The sequence below is a fragment of the Canis aureus genome, chromosome 29 (genome assembly GCF_053574225.1).
Source record: "Canis aureus isolate CA01 chromosome 29, VMU_Caureus_v.1.0, whole genome shotgun sequence".
In the NCBI taxonomy this organism is placed as follows: domain Eukaryota; kingdom Metazoa; phylum Chordata; class Mammalia; order Carnivora; family Canidae; genus Canis; species Canis aureus.
The window spans coordinates 23,778,128-23,795,466 of NC_135639.1; the positions used below are offsets into that span (position 1 = coordinate 23,778,128).

Sequence of the window (17,339 nt, forward strand, 5' to 3'; positions counted from 1 at the left end):
GGAACTGAGTCAAGGTTCACTAAAATCTCAGTAGCAGCCTATAAATAGTAGTTCTAGAGCATATTAGTATTAGTGTTCAGAAACCAGGACCTGGGGGGATTAACTGCTCCTTGCTGCTGGCCAGGGCTCAACTTAGTCTAACACAACTATAGGACAGTGAGCCCTAATGTAGCAGGGACAGGAAGAGGGAAGGGAGGGAGCATATTCACTATTATAAATGTTACTAGGTTATATTATAATTTAGTATTTGCAAATGTACATTTTGTCTTTGTAATACACAAAGGAGAAACTCTGCCAAATTGTTATGGTTTCTGGGGATGCTTGCACATGCCAGATTTTCCAAAAGGGAAGGAGATTCCTATGTTTCTCCGATGCAGACGTAGGGTTTCAAAACTGGGAAATCCACGTGCAGCTTTGGCATGTGAGACCTGCACAAGTCCCTTCAACTCCCACGGCCTCAGTCTCCTTCCAACTGAAATGAAAGCTGGTCCTCCAGCCTTATGGAACACAGCAGGGGGAGCGAGGAGGCCCTCCTCTGTGCCCTTACTCCCCACCCAGCCCTCTGGCTGCCTTCACACCCATCCATGCCCCTTGAAGCCGCCCTGCTCCCCCTCTCCTTTGCTGCTGATAGCTGCCCTGCCAGGGGAGGTACTGAGAATTGCTAGCCCTGTACTTCTTCCCCCACAGCAGGCACCAGGGATGCCAGTCACCGAGCCTTGACCTGGCTCTCTCCGAGTGTTTCTCTAGGCCTGGCTGAGAATAGCACACCTCATCTCAGAGATTTCTGACCTTTTCTCAACGTCTCCTTGCTGGCTGCCTCTGTCCTTTCTAAAAGCTTCATATTGATGTTTGGCCCTAATAGAGAAACGTAAACAAGAGATAGATAAAGGTTAACAATACCCAATCAATGCTGCAGAGAGAGGCAGCACAGGGAGGGATGTATTGAAAGGCCAAATGTAAAGAGAGTTCTATTGACAATTTAATTGCATTTATTCTTTCCCCTTATATGTTGAACTAATAACAGGGCTGCCTGATACCCTTTCATTTTAGCTACGGTGGCTTCTTTTTAGCAGAAGAAAAGCTGACATGCAAATAGATGCAGTATCATTTTATTAATTTCTTCAAACTAACTCTTTCTCAAATATACTCATAGATTGCCTATTTTCCATGGCATTCTAAGGATGGTATTCTAAGTGATTCTCCCAATCCCTGAAATAAACTCCTTTACCTTTTATCTCTTCTTTTTCTGTTATACCTGATCCACCTAGGGAAGCACAATTCTGCTGCTGGACCTCCTGGGAAGCATGTCCTGAGGCCCACCTTACAAGTGATGCCCCTGCCTCTGCCCTGGCCACCCCATCATGGCTCCATTGATATCTGTGTTCCCTCAGTCCAGAACTTTCACCCAAACTCATAAGGTGAGCAAAGTAGATGTTAAACAGTTGATAGAGGAGAAAAGTGAGGCTCAAGAGGATGATTTGCATTTCCTGGGGTAGTACAAAATGTCACAAGATTTGGAGTTAGAAGTTCATCCTTATATCTACATTCTACTATATTTTTCTACTGTGTTACATACTTCTTTTAGTTTCTTATACAAACAGCAGGCAATGAACTAGTCTATAGACAATACCTAGCTATACCTAAAACACACACACACACACACATAGTAAAAGAAAAAAGGAAGGAAGGAAAGAAGGGAAGTAGGGAGGGAGGGGGGGAGGGAAGAAAAGAGGAAAGGAGGGTCACTATGACAATAAATGAACCAGTCATTGGCAGGATCCTATGGATGAGGACAAACCTCTCTAATTGATTCCAATATTACTTTTTCTTTATTATAACTTATTTTGCCTCACTCCTTGTTCCCCACACCTCTGCATGTCTATGACCTAGCATTCCAAGAGTGAAAACTAAATATCCTCTTTTTCTTTTGAAGAATTTGGTAGGTTAGAACCTAGAATTGAAAACACAGGGAACAACAGGAGTGTGGCTTAACAATAACAAAATCTATTATGATAATTCTTCCTTTACTACCTGTTTGTATGATCAGGATTCCCAATATTTGATTATTTGATTTACCAATTTCAAATTATTAAAACACATGTGTGGCAGTATATTGGGATGACATGAATAGAAACCTGTTTTTTTTTTTTTTTTTTATACCTTGCCCATTATGAGGCTTGACCATCCATGTGGCTTGTAGATAGCACAAGTCATGTCTAGAAACCTTCTATCCCAAGACAGGTGTACAGAATAAAGGTTGTATTTGAGTAGAGATCCTGCAATTCAATAACTACATGGTTCTTTTCAAAAGTGGAGAGAAGGAAATCAAGGTTTCTGCTCCCTCCAGAGTGGGAAAGGAGGGCAGAGGGTGCCAACAACTGGGAACCAATCTTTATTCTATGTTCTTCTCCATTTATATGCTGCAGGAAGAGAAACAGCAAAATACTGTTGCATCAAAGAAAATTGCATCAATTTTTAATTATGCACTTAATCATCCTCTTCCAGAAGGGCAAGCTGTCTTTCATGACATTTTTACATATTTGAAGGCAGCACTGTGTGATCACAGGGCAGGATGTTGGGTTTATTAGATGTCACAGACAATTTCAACTGACACTGATGGGTTGATTCAAGGGACAAGAGCCTTTTAAGGGGTGTGAGTACCAGACACGGAAGAGACATGCAATGCCTGGCCTCAGTATTTTTCTTCTTTTGTTTATTCACTCAGTTAATTTGCTAAGACAAATTCCACGAGGTATCATATTCTAAATGTCAGCAATGTAGAAATGAAAGACAGTACCTACTCTGAAAGAACTCACAGTATAATTATGGGTGCAAACATCAATAAATAGGTTAAAAATAAGAGCAATATTAATGGAGGCACAGACAGGCAAAGATTATCTTGATCTGGGCCAAGTAACTGTGAAAGTTTCTGGCTTCCTAGAAAAAGATTTGGTAGGTTATGAACAGGGTTTGGGGGGACAGGTAAGAGTTGGGAAAGGAGGCAGTGTGATATTGTGTGTTTGTGTGTGTCCCTTTAGTGCACACTTTGGAAGAAAAGGGGGTGAGCTCCAGTTAGAGGAAACAATGCCTACAAAAGCCTGTAGACACTTTTTTTTAAAAAGTTAACATTACACCCTACCTGCTAGGGCCGACCAAAAGCAAATATGGTATGCAGATGCTGAATATTGTCCACAGCTGTTTCAATACAGAACCTTTGTTTCTGTAAGTGATCGAATGCAACCAAGGGAAGATATCAGGATAAAGCTGGGATCCTTGTGGTTGACTCTAGTCTGACTCTTGAAATGTGTCATTTTAGAAGTGCCTTAATCTTTTGTTGTTGCTTATAGGCTGGCTTTTTTTTTTTGCACTGTGGTAAAATACGTATAACACAAAATTTACCATCTTGCCTTTTTTTAAATGCACAATTCAGTGGCAGTAAATACTTTCATGGTATTTTGCTACCGTCCCAACCACCCATCCACTAAACTTTTTCGACTTTGCAAAGCTTAAACTCTATTCACTGAACAATAACCGCCAAGTCCCTGGCAATCACCATTCTAACCTCTTGTCTCTATGAATTTGACTATTTGACTACTCTAATTACCTTACATAAGTGGATAATATACTAGTTGTCCTTTTGTGACTGACTTCTTTCATTTAGCATAGTGTCCTCAAGGTTCATCTATGTTGTAGCACATGTCGGAATATCCTTCCTTATTAAGGCAGAATAATATTTCATTGTAAAGTATATACCATATTTTGTTTATCCATTCATCCATCAGTGGATACATTGCTTTTACCTCTTGGTATTGTAAATAATGCAGCTATAAACATGGGTGTACAAATATGTCTTTGAGACCATACTTTCAATTTTTTGAATATATATATACAGAAGTGGAATTGGTGGATCTTATGGGTCTTTGCTTTAACAGTGAAGATTAGAGTGTAGCTAGGCTGATTTTTGTCTTGCGAGGATCTTTGAATTCCAAGTGAGAAAACATGGGCTCTCATCAAATTTGTATCATTCATTTGACATGTAACCTTGAATAAGTCACTTTAACATTTTGCACCTTAGTTTCCACATCTGTTAAAAAAGGAAGTTGGATTAAATATTATCTGAGCCCATTTTAGCTCTAATATTCCACAGTTCTACATTTATGCAGGCTGTGGCTCCAGTCAGACTGATGAAGACAATGAACTCGGTTTATCCATTCTGACCCCACTACACACCAATGACCTTGCCTTGTCCTAGATAGGGAGGAATGGCAGACAGTGACTACTTCATTTTTTAAAAAGATTTTATTTATTTATTTATTCATGAGAGACAGAGAGAGAGAGAGAGAGAGAGAGGCAGAGGGAGAAGTAGGCTCCATGCAAGGATCCCAATGTGGGACTCGATCCAGGGACTACAGGATCATGCTCTGGGCCAAAGGCAGGCGCTAAACCATTGAGCCACCCAGGGATCCCCTGAGAGTGACTACTTCTGAGGGCACAACAGTGAGTGGTCTAGTTAGAAAAGTAAATTTAAATGTGCATTACTTAAATCATACTGCATTTTGTTGTCTGGTTATGGGCTAGTACTATACACAAGATCTTTTGGAAGAGACAGTTTATTAATTTGGAGTGAAGTTTCTGGAGCAAGACCATCTGGGTTTAAATCCTGGACTTCTACTTATTAGCTATATGACCTTAGGAAAGTTGTTTAATGCCCTGTGCCTTAGTTTCCAGACTGTAAGAATAATATACATGTCATGGCATTGTTGTATTAAACAAAGCAGCTAGAACAGAGCCTTCTCCTTGCCCATGATATTCTCCTTTGTCATTGTTCATATTTATCTCCCTCTTTGGTAAATTCTGCTTCTCTTTGCTTGGCAAATACTAAGTGTTGGGAATTTATATTCTGGACCTCTCAGATTCTTTGCCTTCACTTTTATTTTGATCCCTGTTTCTCATCCCTTCACCCCCTTACATATGTCCCTAGTTCCTCCCATTAGTGTTATTTTTCTTGATTTTATTCTTTTGCCTCCCCATTTCACCACTCATTCTTTTAATTTATCCTAACACCTTCTGGTCTTTTGCTCGTTTTCTTTATCTTTCTCTGCTCCTACAAGGAGATAAGCTCCTCTCTGCAGGTGAAGCACTTATGATTCTCAAATAAAATGAGGTCACAGATAAGATGCTCCCATAAAGGCCCAGGATACTCCTTAGGGCTCCTCTGAGATCTTGAGGAAAGGAGAAGTAAAGCTTAATTTTAAATAGTTGTACCTGCTTCTCAAATCTCGTATCTGTCAATTTTACTTTATCAATTTATTCTCTTGAGTAAGAAATAAAATAAGGGTTTATTCAAGGATCCTTTTTTCCCCCCCAAAGGAATGATTTTATTACATAACAACAAGGCCATTTTCAAACCTTAGAGCCATAGCTGTATTTTTTAAATAGCATCTAATATCTATGATTATCCATGATCATCCACAAAATGTCTTTTTATGAGTGGTTTCTTCAATCAATGTGTAAAGCAAAGGTTCATTGTCAGATTTGGTAGCTATCTCTTAAGTCTCTTTCAGCCACTTCTAAAGTAAAAAAAAAAAAAAAAAACAACCTCTTTTCCTTTCCTCTTTTAAAAACATTTCTTATATTTTGAATGAACTGGATGGTCATTGCACATTCTGAATTTGCCTAATTATTTCCTCATAGTGTCATTCAATTGTCCCTCTATCCCCTGTGTTTCTGCCATGGCCTGCAGACTTAATTCCTCCTAAAGGCTTCATTGGATCCGGGTTAAGACTTGGCAGGAATGCCTCACAGGTGGCGCTGTGTAGTGCAGGCTACAATACACCAGGAAACATGTAACGTTTGTCTCACTTTTGGTGATGCAAAGATTGATCGGTGGGTTCAGGTGGTGACAGCCATATCTCTGCATTGTTCTGTGATTTGGCAGCAGAGCCTAGATTAGGTCATTTATTTCAAGTATCATGGGCAGTGACTGTCTAGCCTTCATGGAAACTCAATAAATACTAAATGACCAGGGTGGATAAATAAACACTTCCCTCCTGCCTGGAGCCCACTCTCCCCTTAGATATTAACAATGATGCTGTCATTTACAGACTGCATGTGCAGTTGCCAGGGACTATTCAAGACACTTTACAAATCTTAACCCATTTATTCTCACAACACTCATCCACATTTTACAGATGAAAAGCCTGAGATACGAAGAAGTTAATTAACTTGCCAAGTTCACATGGCTGAAAAGTGAAAGCTCAAACTCAGGCAGCCTTCAAAAGCCCACTCTTAACCCTCCCCACCAATTCCTGTCGAGATCACCTCAAACCTTACTTTTCCCAAAAGCCCAGCCTTGACTGTTTCAGTCCTTCCTATATTCCATGTGACACAATGTAGTAATGAAATTATGAAAGGTTCTATAGCCTGTATTTCTATGCTGCAAAAAGCATACCTCACCTGAAAATATGAGACGTGAAGTCAGGAGGGGAAAACTTATCTTAGGCTGTCACTTTCTAGCTCTTTGTCTTGGGGCTACTTAAATTCTGAGAGTCTAGTTTTCTGCCATAACAGTATTTTTCTCTTGAACTTCTTACGAAGGTCCAGTGAAGAACTATGTGACTTTAAGGCACTGCCTCAGTGCTTCAATCCTCTCATTCATTTATTCCCTCTCCCTCTTTCATACACAGCCTCCCTATAATTAGACATAAAGTTATCACACTCAGGTGCCACCTTGTCTCTTCCTTTTTTTCTCTCCAATAGCTTTTACTATTTTGCTATTTACTAACCACCAAAGCTTTATTCCCCAATGGACTCTCAGCCCAAAGATGACTCAAGATCCCAACAGGTCTTCCAGCCCTGGAGAGCTGCTACATCTAGCACTCTGACAGTATTAAATAGAAGGCAAAGAACACCATTTCTATCAAAGTCACGTTGATTAGGATTCTACTGAGTTACATCATTCAGACATGAGAAATGTGCTTCTCATTCAGAACTAGCCTTGAGGTGCATGATGAGGTTGGCGAGAACCTCTTTGGAATCTAATCTTTTCACTCCTTTTCCCCCTACATGTTGAATTCCCTTGATCCCTGGATCTTCTTCAGGGTAAAACAATCTTTTATTTGTGTGTATGTGCATGTGTTACTATAAAATGAGGTTTACGTTTTATCTATCTCTAGTGCAGATGAGCAATTTGATTGAGGTCTTCAGCTGACTATAATTTTACACAAGGCATTAACTCCAATAGGTAGAAGCCTTAGACATGCCATTGGTGTTAGGGACATATGTGAAGGGAATTTGAGACAGAAACACTTTCCAGAACTCGTCAAAATGATTAAGAATCAGATAACTCCTATTCTACCTATATATAAAGCTATTCCATTCTCGATGTACAGACTGAGAAATTCTGAGTAATGATTTCTCTAGTGAATCTTCAGGAATTGTCCATAAGATGAGCTGATTCTAGTTTAAAGATTATTTGCCACAGTGCAATCAGAATTAAGCTTCTCAAGTCTATTATTTGGGTCTTCAGTTTGCAAAATGACACACCTAATTGTTATGTGTCCATTAGAGTCAATTTAATAAGATTTTTGTGAGCATCTAGGCACAGTAGGTCACTTAAGCCAAGAAAGACACAGGCTGCCCCTCTCTAGATGTTGCATGTGCAGAACCATGTAGAGAAACAGGAATGGACAAATCTGAGCCAAATCTTGGCACCAAAACTTACTAATTAAGAAATTATTTAACCTCTCATGCCTCAACTATTTTTTCTGTAAAATAAAAATAATTAATTGAATACCCCAGATATTTTGTTTTTTGAATAACTTAAAAGACACAAGAATCATGTTGTAACCTGAAACTAATGTAACATTATGGGTCAAATACACTAAAACAATAAGAGAGAGAATGAGACAGACAATGTAAGAAAGTGCATGGCATATCATGCTCTCTCAACAAAGAGAAATTTCCTTTTTGTTTATAATATAGTGTACATTGTGATAAGTTTCATAGCATAAGTGAAAAGTATCACAAACCTATGGGAGGAAATTAATTTAAAGAGATGTTTGTCAGATTGTATCATTATGTCCAATGAGACCCATATATATAATGCCTTCAAAGACAAATGCCTTCTTCTCTTAGAAAAATGCCTTCAAAGACAAAAGTTTCTAATTGAGACTCTCCACCATGTCAGAGAATCTTATGTTTGCCCATGAGAGGGATTTTTTTCTCTCTTGGCTTTCTATACCATTCCCTCTCAGCCAGGCAGCCAGCCTATCGGGGTCCATGGACACTATTCCTAAGCTTTACCATGCATCATCCCCGATCAAAACCTATGCAACTTTATGGGCTTGCCACGTTTCAAAGAAAATCTCTCTCTCGTCTCTCTCTCTGTCTCTCTGTCTCTGTCTCTGTCTCTGTCTCTCTCTCTCTCACACACACACACAGAGTCTTATGGGGTGGGTTTGTTTCATTTTGGGAGCAGTGACCATTCACTCAAATTCCTGGGCTTTTGGTTTCTGTTTACTGTTTTGAAGAAAACATAGATCACACCTTATTTCCTCACTCATTGTTGCTTATGTTTGGGGTTTTTTTTTGTCGTTGTTGTTATTGCTTGATTTTTTTCTTTTCTGTTTTTCCTGTTACTTTTGGAATAAACGCACTCTTACTAAATACTTAAATACTCACTATGTGCTCTGAACTGTTCAGAAATAACCAGACACTTTCCATATTCTGTTGTGTTTCAGAGAAGTGAATAGATGGCTGGTTAAAGCACATGGAAGTCCATATACATCCAAGAAGAGGCTTCTACAAATTTCACATGGATTCTCAGAACCAAAACTACATTGCCAGAAAAGATCCACCTTCATTCTGTCATGCACAACAGTGTTTACTTGTTCCTTACAAGAAAACAAGGTAAGTGAGTAAGTGAATATTTGGGTTCCCAGCAAATGCAAACATTCACTGGTCAACCCTATATGAAGAGAGATCCAAGTATATGTACTAGACAGGTTTATCTCATGTTGAAAAGTTTTGTTGGGCAGACCTGATCGACACTGCAAATTCTGTGCACCAAAGAATGCATCTGTGTCTGAAATAGGATAACTTCATTTCTTTTTAAAACTTAACCTGTGCTTCAGCCATTAGAAAGGACAAATACCCACCATTTGCTTCAACATGGTTGGAACTGGAGGGTGTTATGCTGAGTGAAGTAAGTCAATCGGCGGACAATCATCATATGGTTTCACTCATATGCAGAATATAAGAAATAGTGAAAGGGACTATAAGGGAAAGGAGGGAAACTGAGCGGGGAAAAATTAGAGAGTAGGACAAACCATGAGAGACTCCTGGCCCTGGGAAACAAATAAGGTTTGCAGAAGGGGAAGAGAGTGGGGAATGGAGTGGCTGGGTGACAGGCACTGAGGAGAGCACTTGATGGGATGAGCACTGGGTGTTATACTGTATGTTGGGCAAATTGAATTTAAATTAAAAAAAAAAAACTCAACCTATGCTGCCTCCCATGTTTCTTACCTTCTTATGACTATAAAACTTGCTTTCTGCACACAAAACCATGTGCCAAATAATTGAAAACACAAGTTTATTTGATTACTTATTGCTTTATAAACATATACACATTACAGAATAAAAAATATCTTTCATGCGTTGCCTGAGTGATTCTTGATTTCAGGTCAGATCATAATCTCAGGTCCTGAAATTGCACCCCATGTGAGGCTCCATGCCCAGCTTGGGATTCTTTCTCTCCCTGTCCCTCTCCTCTGCCGCATCCCTGCCACTTATGCTCACTCTCTCACTCACTCTAAAAAAAAAAAAAAAAAAAAAAAAAAAAATTCTGTCTTACCACTTTCTATATTGCTTGCATCTACCTGACTGGCAGCCAACAAGACCCTTGAATATGTTCATCTTACCCTACACACCAGAAGAAGCAAAAAAGTACATAATTACACAGAGAACTATACATCTGCTTAGTGTATGTTGTTTTTTTCTCTATCCAACCCCACTGCCATACAAAGACAGATCAGATAAAGTACGAATGGCTTGACATTCTTGAGCAGTAATGTTTTGCTCTATATTTATTAGAATAATTGTTTGTAAACCTCAAGGTTAGATTGAGGATTGAGGGAGAATTTTCTGGTGAGCTACAGATCACTATATAAATGTTGGATGATTGTCATTTTCTTCCCCACATTATTTTCACCTATTTTTTTAATCAAACTCATATATTTTCTTTTCTTTTAAAGACTGAGATCCTAAAGATTTATCCAATCCAGTTATCAACCCCACAATAACAGTCTATAGTCTTTGTGGTCTAAAAAATAAAATGTAAAGACTTTTAGGGAAGATGGCAGAGTAGGAGGATCCTAGGCTTACCTCATCCCACAGATACAACTAGATTACCTCACATCAGTGTAAATAACCCAGGAAATTACCCAAAGATTGACAGAATAAACTCCAGAGCTAAATGTAGAGAAGAAGCCACATCAAAATCAGTCAAGGGACTCAGAGAATAAAAGGATGTAAAATAGGACAGCATATACCTAAAATGTAGGGAGGGGAGGAATAAAGAATAGCTTCAAACTTAAATGACCATCAACTAAAGATAGATTGCTATATACAGAGGATGTTATATGCAAACTGAATGGTAACCACAAATAAAAAACCAATAATAGATATGCAAAAAAATAAAGAGAAGGGAATCCAGGTCTATCTCTAAAGGAAGTCAACTTATCATGAGAGAAGACAGCAAGGGAAGAAAGGAACAGAGAACTACAAAAACAACCATAAAACAAGTAACAAAATAGTAATAAATACATACCTGTCAAAAACTACTTCAAATATAGATGGACTAAATGATCCAATCAAAAGGCATAGAGTGACAGAATGAATTAAAAAAAAAAGACCTATTTATATGCTGCCTACAAGAGACTCACTTCAGACATAAAGACACATGCAGATTGAAAGTGAAGAAATGAAGAAGCATTTATCATGCAAGTAGATGTGAAGAGAAAGGGTAGCAATACTTATACCAGACAGGATAGACTTTAAAATGAAGACTGTAGCAACAGACAAAAAAGCATACTATATAATCATTCAGGTGACAAGCCAACGAGAAGATGTAACCATCATAAGTATTTATGCACCCAACATGAGCACCCAAATACTTAAAGCAGTTAATAACAAATATAAAGTAAATAATCAATAGTAATACAATAATAGTAGGGGATTTTAACACTTCACGTACATCAATGGACAGATCAAGCCAACAGAGAATCAACAAGGAAACAGTAGTATTGAATGATATATTGGATCAGATACATCTAATGGATGTATTCAGAACATTCCATCCTAAAACAGCACAACACACACTGTTTTTAAGTGTATAGGGAATATTCTCCAGAATAGATCACGTATTAGGCCACAAAACACATCCCAACATATTATAAAAGATTAAACTCATTCTGTGTATCTTTTCTGACCACAATTCTATGAAACTTAAAATCAACCACAAGAGAAACTCTGAGAAGAGCACAAATGCATGCAGGTCAAACAACATGTTACTAAACAATGAGTGGGTCAGCTAATAAATCAAAGATGATATAAAAAAATACATGGAGAGAAGTAAAAATGAAAACACAATGGTCCAAAATCTTTGAGATGAAGCAAAAGCTGCTCTAAGAAGGAAGTTTAGAGCAATACAGGCCTGCCTCAAGAAGCAAGAAAAATCTCAAATAAAAAAATCTAATCTTATACATAAAGGATCTAGAAAAAGAAGAACAAAGAAAACCAGACATCAGTAGAAGGAAGGTAGTAATAAAGATTAGAGGAGAAATAAATTAAATAGAAAATTTTTAAAAAACACAACAGGTCAATAGATAGTATCAGGAACTGCATTAGTTACCTCAAAAGTTGCCTTGTACAATTACATTCTCTTCTGTTACATTTCTTAATTATGTTACCTTCCAGCAAGATTCTAAATCTGTAAAGCACCATGTATAAAGATTCAATAAGCCAAGAAGGAATATCCTTTTCTTACATACATTCTGCAATCACCATAATGCAATGCTCATACTTGACAAATATTTGACTGCTTAATAAAACCTGAGCATGCTGAAAAGATACACTGACATAATCTATATAAAGGAAAGCCAGACAAATATAAATATATATTGAATATTTCCATACATATGAAAAATATATAACATATATAAATATATATTACATGTGTTGTTTTTTTAAAAAAAAGATTTTATTTATTCATGAGAGACAGAGACAGAGAGAGAGAAAGAGAGAGAGAGAGAGACTGAGACACAGGCAGAGGGAGAAGTAGGCTCCATGCAGGGAGCCTGATGTGGGACTTGATCCCAGGACCTGGGATCATGCCCTGAGCCAAAGATGGATGCTCAATCACTGAGCCACCCAGGCATCCCTACATGTGTTTTTATATATTTTTAAACTTTTAATTTAAGTCAAGAACTAAATGGAAGTAAACCATGACTTACCTACAATTCACTATGTTGGGAAGAGGCAGAAGGCTGAAATGAGTGTTTTGGGGGCCAGATGAGAAGGGAAACTCAGCTGATTATGGTCCATCATTCCCATGACCATATCTGAGAGCCCTTACCTAACATGTTTGATCATGAAAAATCTACATACCAGGGAGAATGTAAGATTGCTTCTATCTGGAAAAATGAGGAATCCTGAACTAAGGCAAAAGAAGAAGAAGGACTTGGGAAAGAGGATTGTCCTTCCTTAGTTCACCCTTCTAGGTGGAAAGTGTGCACATTTTGGTTTTGCTATCCACTTCCATTGATTTTGTGACTCTGTCATGGTGGATTTATGATACCATTATAATACATGCCACATTATTATTTTTTAAACAACAATAAAGTTTAAAAACTGAATAAAAGCTTTGCTCTGTGATTGACCAGATTCTTTCTCAGAATGAAGAAATGGATGAACAAATCACACAGCAAGATTGAGAGTCTGTGGGGGACATTTGACACCGTTTCTTTCGAGGGGGGTATTTGTAACAGTATGCTTCCCTGCACAGTTCAGAGCAGAAAATACTGCTCTAGGTTTTATAGTTAACTGGCTTTAGGATATTTAAATCTCCAAACTGGGAAAATGACAAACTAAATCAGATTGCTAGTTAGTTGTCTTTGGATAGGATCTAGTTTGTACAGTATTGGCCTGTTCGATGTCTTTAAAAAAATTGGAGTTAATGGTCAACATTTTAAAATCTGGCATTGTTATATAAGTCTTTGGATTTTTAGTTTTATTTTAAAAATTCAAGATATCTCTAATTCTGTGCAACAATTTGCTGAGTTGAGAAGAGGCTATTTCCTTTAGCTCTCCTATGTTCTTTTTTCTTAAGATTTTATTTATTTATTCATGAGAGACAGACAGAGACAGAGAGATAGAGAGACAGAGACACAGGCAGAGGGAGAAGCAGGCTCCATGCAGGGAGCCCGATGTGGGACTTGATCGCGGGTCTCCTGGATCAGGCCCTGGGCTGAAGCTGGTGTTAAACCGCTGAGCCACCAGGGCTGCCCACTCTCCTATTTTCTATAGTTTATCATAGTCTCGTGGGCACTGAGATTTGCATGCCAGTGGTCATTTAATATAGAGGAAGGTATTTGGGCTTTTTCCAGGATTCTATTCAAAGAAACAAAGCAAAAAAAAAAAAAAATGACTTAGTGTCCATATGTTTCAAGAAAAGTTGGAGACAGCATATGTCTTTGTGGAAATATAGAACACTCTTCCATATGTATAGGTAGGCAAAAACATAATATAATTTGAGTCATCATTATAAAATAAACTCAGCCTACTTCATCCATTTATTATTTAATAGCAGTAAGGACCAGGTGTTTGACTTGTGGATTTATTAGACATTTTTTAGTTCATTTTTTTGACGTCTTCTAAGTTCAAATACTCTGTTTATTCTACAGTAAATTCTAAGTGTGATTTACCATTTTAACAGAAGTAGCAAAATAATTCCCATGTGGACTTATGGAAATGAAGAGTGGGAGAAGAGATAACTGTACTCTATACTGAGAAGGACATAAAACTACAGAAAGTAAGCAAAGGCTAGAACTCAGATACCCTAGGTTGCAGCCTAGGACTATTTCTGCTATGATTTCTACCATTTCTGCTCTTTTCCAGATATATTAATCCATGATGGAGGCATTACTGAGTGGTTTGGGTCTCCAAGCCTCCTTTCGCTTAAGAAAAAAAAAAAAAAAGTGTACAAATTCCCGAACTTCACAAGAATCTTCCCTTTCATTTTCTCAATGATTTTACAGTTTGCAATGATGGTGTATAATTTTTCTCTCTTCTATATCCCTTCTCAGTTTCCTTTGGAACAGCCTTCTCTCTCTTCTGAGCTCTTAGAGTGTTTAGTTTTTACTGTCACTGGAACTAGAAGTGAACATTTTCTTGGTTTAATAATAGGATAGGCTTGCTTCCCAAGACATGAAGTGATTTTGTTCGGTGCAAAATTGCCTACTGCATTTTGACCATTAATTATTCATGATGCTTTCGATTCTACTTGCAAATGTTGAGTTTTATACTTCCCAGGGAAATCCAGACTTTCTCCCTTTTTCCAACCTGGAAAAGTTACTTGAGCAGAACCCACAAGAGCCAGTGATTCATGAATTTCATAAAAGAGCAGAGGAGAGTACATTTTAGGAGAGCAATATTTCAAAGAGCCCAAGGAAGACCCTCCAGAAAATATGTACCCACACTCACAGCACAGAACTAAGGCTCAGAATGAGGTTCCCTTAAGAGAAGAAACATTAGAAAGTTTATTGTTACAGGAACCAATCCCCAACCTCTTATTTGTGTGTTTTAAAGTGAAGTAATGCTTTATGAAGCTAGGTAAAAGTGTTTTTGCTCTAAGAAACACTTGTTTAAAGAAATCCTGACCTGTAGATTTGGACTAGATAATCTGAATGCAATTACTCACAAATTTCTCAAAACCTAACACTAGGTATTGCTTTAATGAATGCAAAATAGCTAGATCGATATCTGAATCTGTCAAATGTCTGTCTGCATTTGAAGGAAGTTTGCAAGGTCAAATGGAGCCCAAGATGTTGGGGTTTCTAAATAACAGAAAGCATATATTACCTTTTCTGAGATGGAAAAGTTAGCATGAGATCTTTGACTTCATTTACAAGTTAAGTGGACAATTTCTGTTTCTTAAAATGAATATACTACCTAAGTAAATGATATGTTTCAAAAACTATGTGGAATGAAAAGAATGACTATAATCATATGCAATATATTTAGTAAATAAAAACTCATGAGTAGGGGATCCCTGCATGGCTCAGCTGTTTGGCGCCTGCCTTCAGCCCAGGGAGTGGTCCTGGAGTCCCGGGATCGAGTCCCGCGTCGGGCTTCCTGCATGGAGCCTGCTTCTCCCTCTGCTTGTGTCTCTGCCTCTCTCTCTCTCTCTCTGTCTCTCATGAATAAATAAATAAAATCTTAAAAAAAACCATGAGTCCATAATAATAATAAAGGGAAAAGATCATTTACTATCATTGGAGGTGACTATTATACCAATTCCACACTCTGAAAATTGGCAATTAAGAATGTGGAATAATTCTTTCAACAATCATTTAAAGGGAACAAGATAATAAAATTGCTTAAATAAAAAGCTGATGGGGAATGGAATATTTGTACAGTTTCTAAGTATCACTCCAGACATATATTTGATTTCTGTGGCTGTACAACAAATTACCACAAACTTAGTGGTTTTAAATGACACCCAGTATGCAACATCAGTTCTGACAAGGCTACAGCCAAAGTGACAGCTGGGCTGTGTTTTTCTGGAAGCCACCTGTAGTTCATTGCCAGATGACCTTCTCAAAGACCTCTCACAACAAGGCAGCTTATTTCTTCAAAGACAGCAGAGGACTGAGGGGAGAGAAGGATGGGGAGGCTTCTGTCAATGTGTATAGTTTCAGTTTTGCAAGATGGAAATGTTCTAAAGATCCGTTGTACAAAAATGTGAATACAAGGACACCTGGGTCGCTCAGTGGTTGAGCATCTGCCTTTGGCTCAGGGCGTGATCCCAGATCCAGGGATCAAATCTCGCATCAGGTTCTGAGATGTGAGCAGGGAGCCTGCTTCTCCCTCTGCCTGTGTCTCTGACTCCCTCTGTGTGTCTCCCATGAATAAATAAATAAATAAATCTTTTTAAAAAATGTGAATACAGTTAACACTACTGAACTGGACACTTCAAAATAATTAAGATGTTAAACTTACGTCATCTATATTTTAGCATATTTTTAAGCCCCAAAAGGAGGAAAACATAAAATATCTTTTGATTTTGAGGATTAATATTGTAGAAGTCAATTACTGCCTACCTTTATTAGATGCTCTGGCATTGTTAGCTCATACCAGTCTGGGTTGCAATCAATAGTTCAGGTCCTAAAATACTCTCAATGATGTGACTCAGTAGGGAGGGTTGTGGCTCCTACATTTTAAATAGTCAGAAGCACAAAGAGGTAGAAAAAATTTCCTGAGAGAGAGATTTTCCCAGCCACTGACTGTCCAAGAATAGGTGACAATATTTTAAACCAGTGTTTCTTGAAATTTCACACGTATAAGAATCACCTGGAGTCTTGTTAAGTTGCAGATTCCTATGCAGGACTTCTGGAATGGGATCTGAGTTTCTGCAATTCTAACACTCTCCCAGGTGATCTTGATGCTGCTATTTTGAGTCATGAGAACTTAAAGACATTCAAATAATTAGCAAAGGTTGAACTAACTATGCAGTATTTACTAATTTCATGTGGTCATAAAGATCACCTGCTACTTTATTAATACCAATGTCTAGGCCCCTACACTAGGGTTGATGCCTTAGTTGCTCTTCAGTGGCAGTCTGGTATATGTGATTTCAGCCTCATGATTTTTATGATTAGCTAATTTAGGGAAATATTAAATGATATCTAAAATAGTTTTCGGTACTGACTTCCCACAATTCTGTTTCTCCATATTTCTCCTAAGGGCAAGCTGTAGACTACATTTTCAATGGATACCTCTCTCCACTGCTGGCTTGGTGTGCTGTTTCATCCCAGGGACATTAGAATCCCTATTAAATGGAAACATCCCTCCCCCTTTTATTGCTTAATAACCAAGAATAAGCTCTCTATCCATGAACCTGCTGTCATCATCTAGTTAGATGAATTCACTAAGAGATAGACATTCATTTTTATAACAACTCTGTTAGGTTTTCATTATTTCCCTCATTGTGTGGACTAGAAGACAGATAGCAATAGAGGTTAACTGACTTGCTCAACGTCAACCAGAAGGACAAAGTTGTA

At 38.0% G+C, this 17,339-nt stretch overlaps 1 long non-coding RNA gene across 5 annotated transcripts in view; it reads left to right on the forward strand.

The window, feature by feature from the left end:
- LOC144301143 (uncharacterized) overlaps positions 1-17,339 on the forward strand; it is a 61,870-nt gene that overhangs the window by 6,138 nt on the left and 38,393 nt on the right. For all 5 annotated transcript variants that reach the window (XR_013367926.1, XR_013367925.1, XR_013367927.1 and 2 more), the window contains 2 exons: positions 1,269-1,418; positions 8,742-8,910. This is a non-coding gene — a long non-coding RNA (uncharacterized LOC144301143). The remainder of the gene's footprint in view (positions 1-1,268; positions 1,419-8,741; positions 8,911-17,339) is intronic.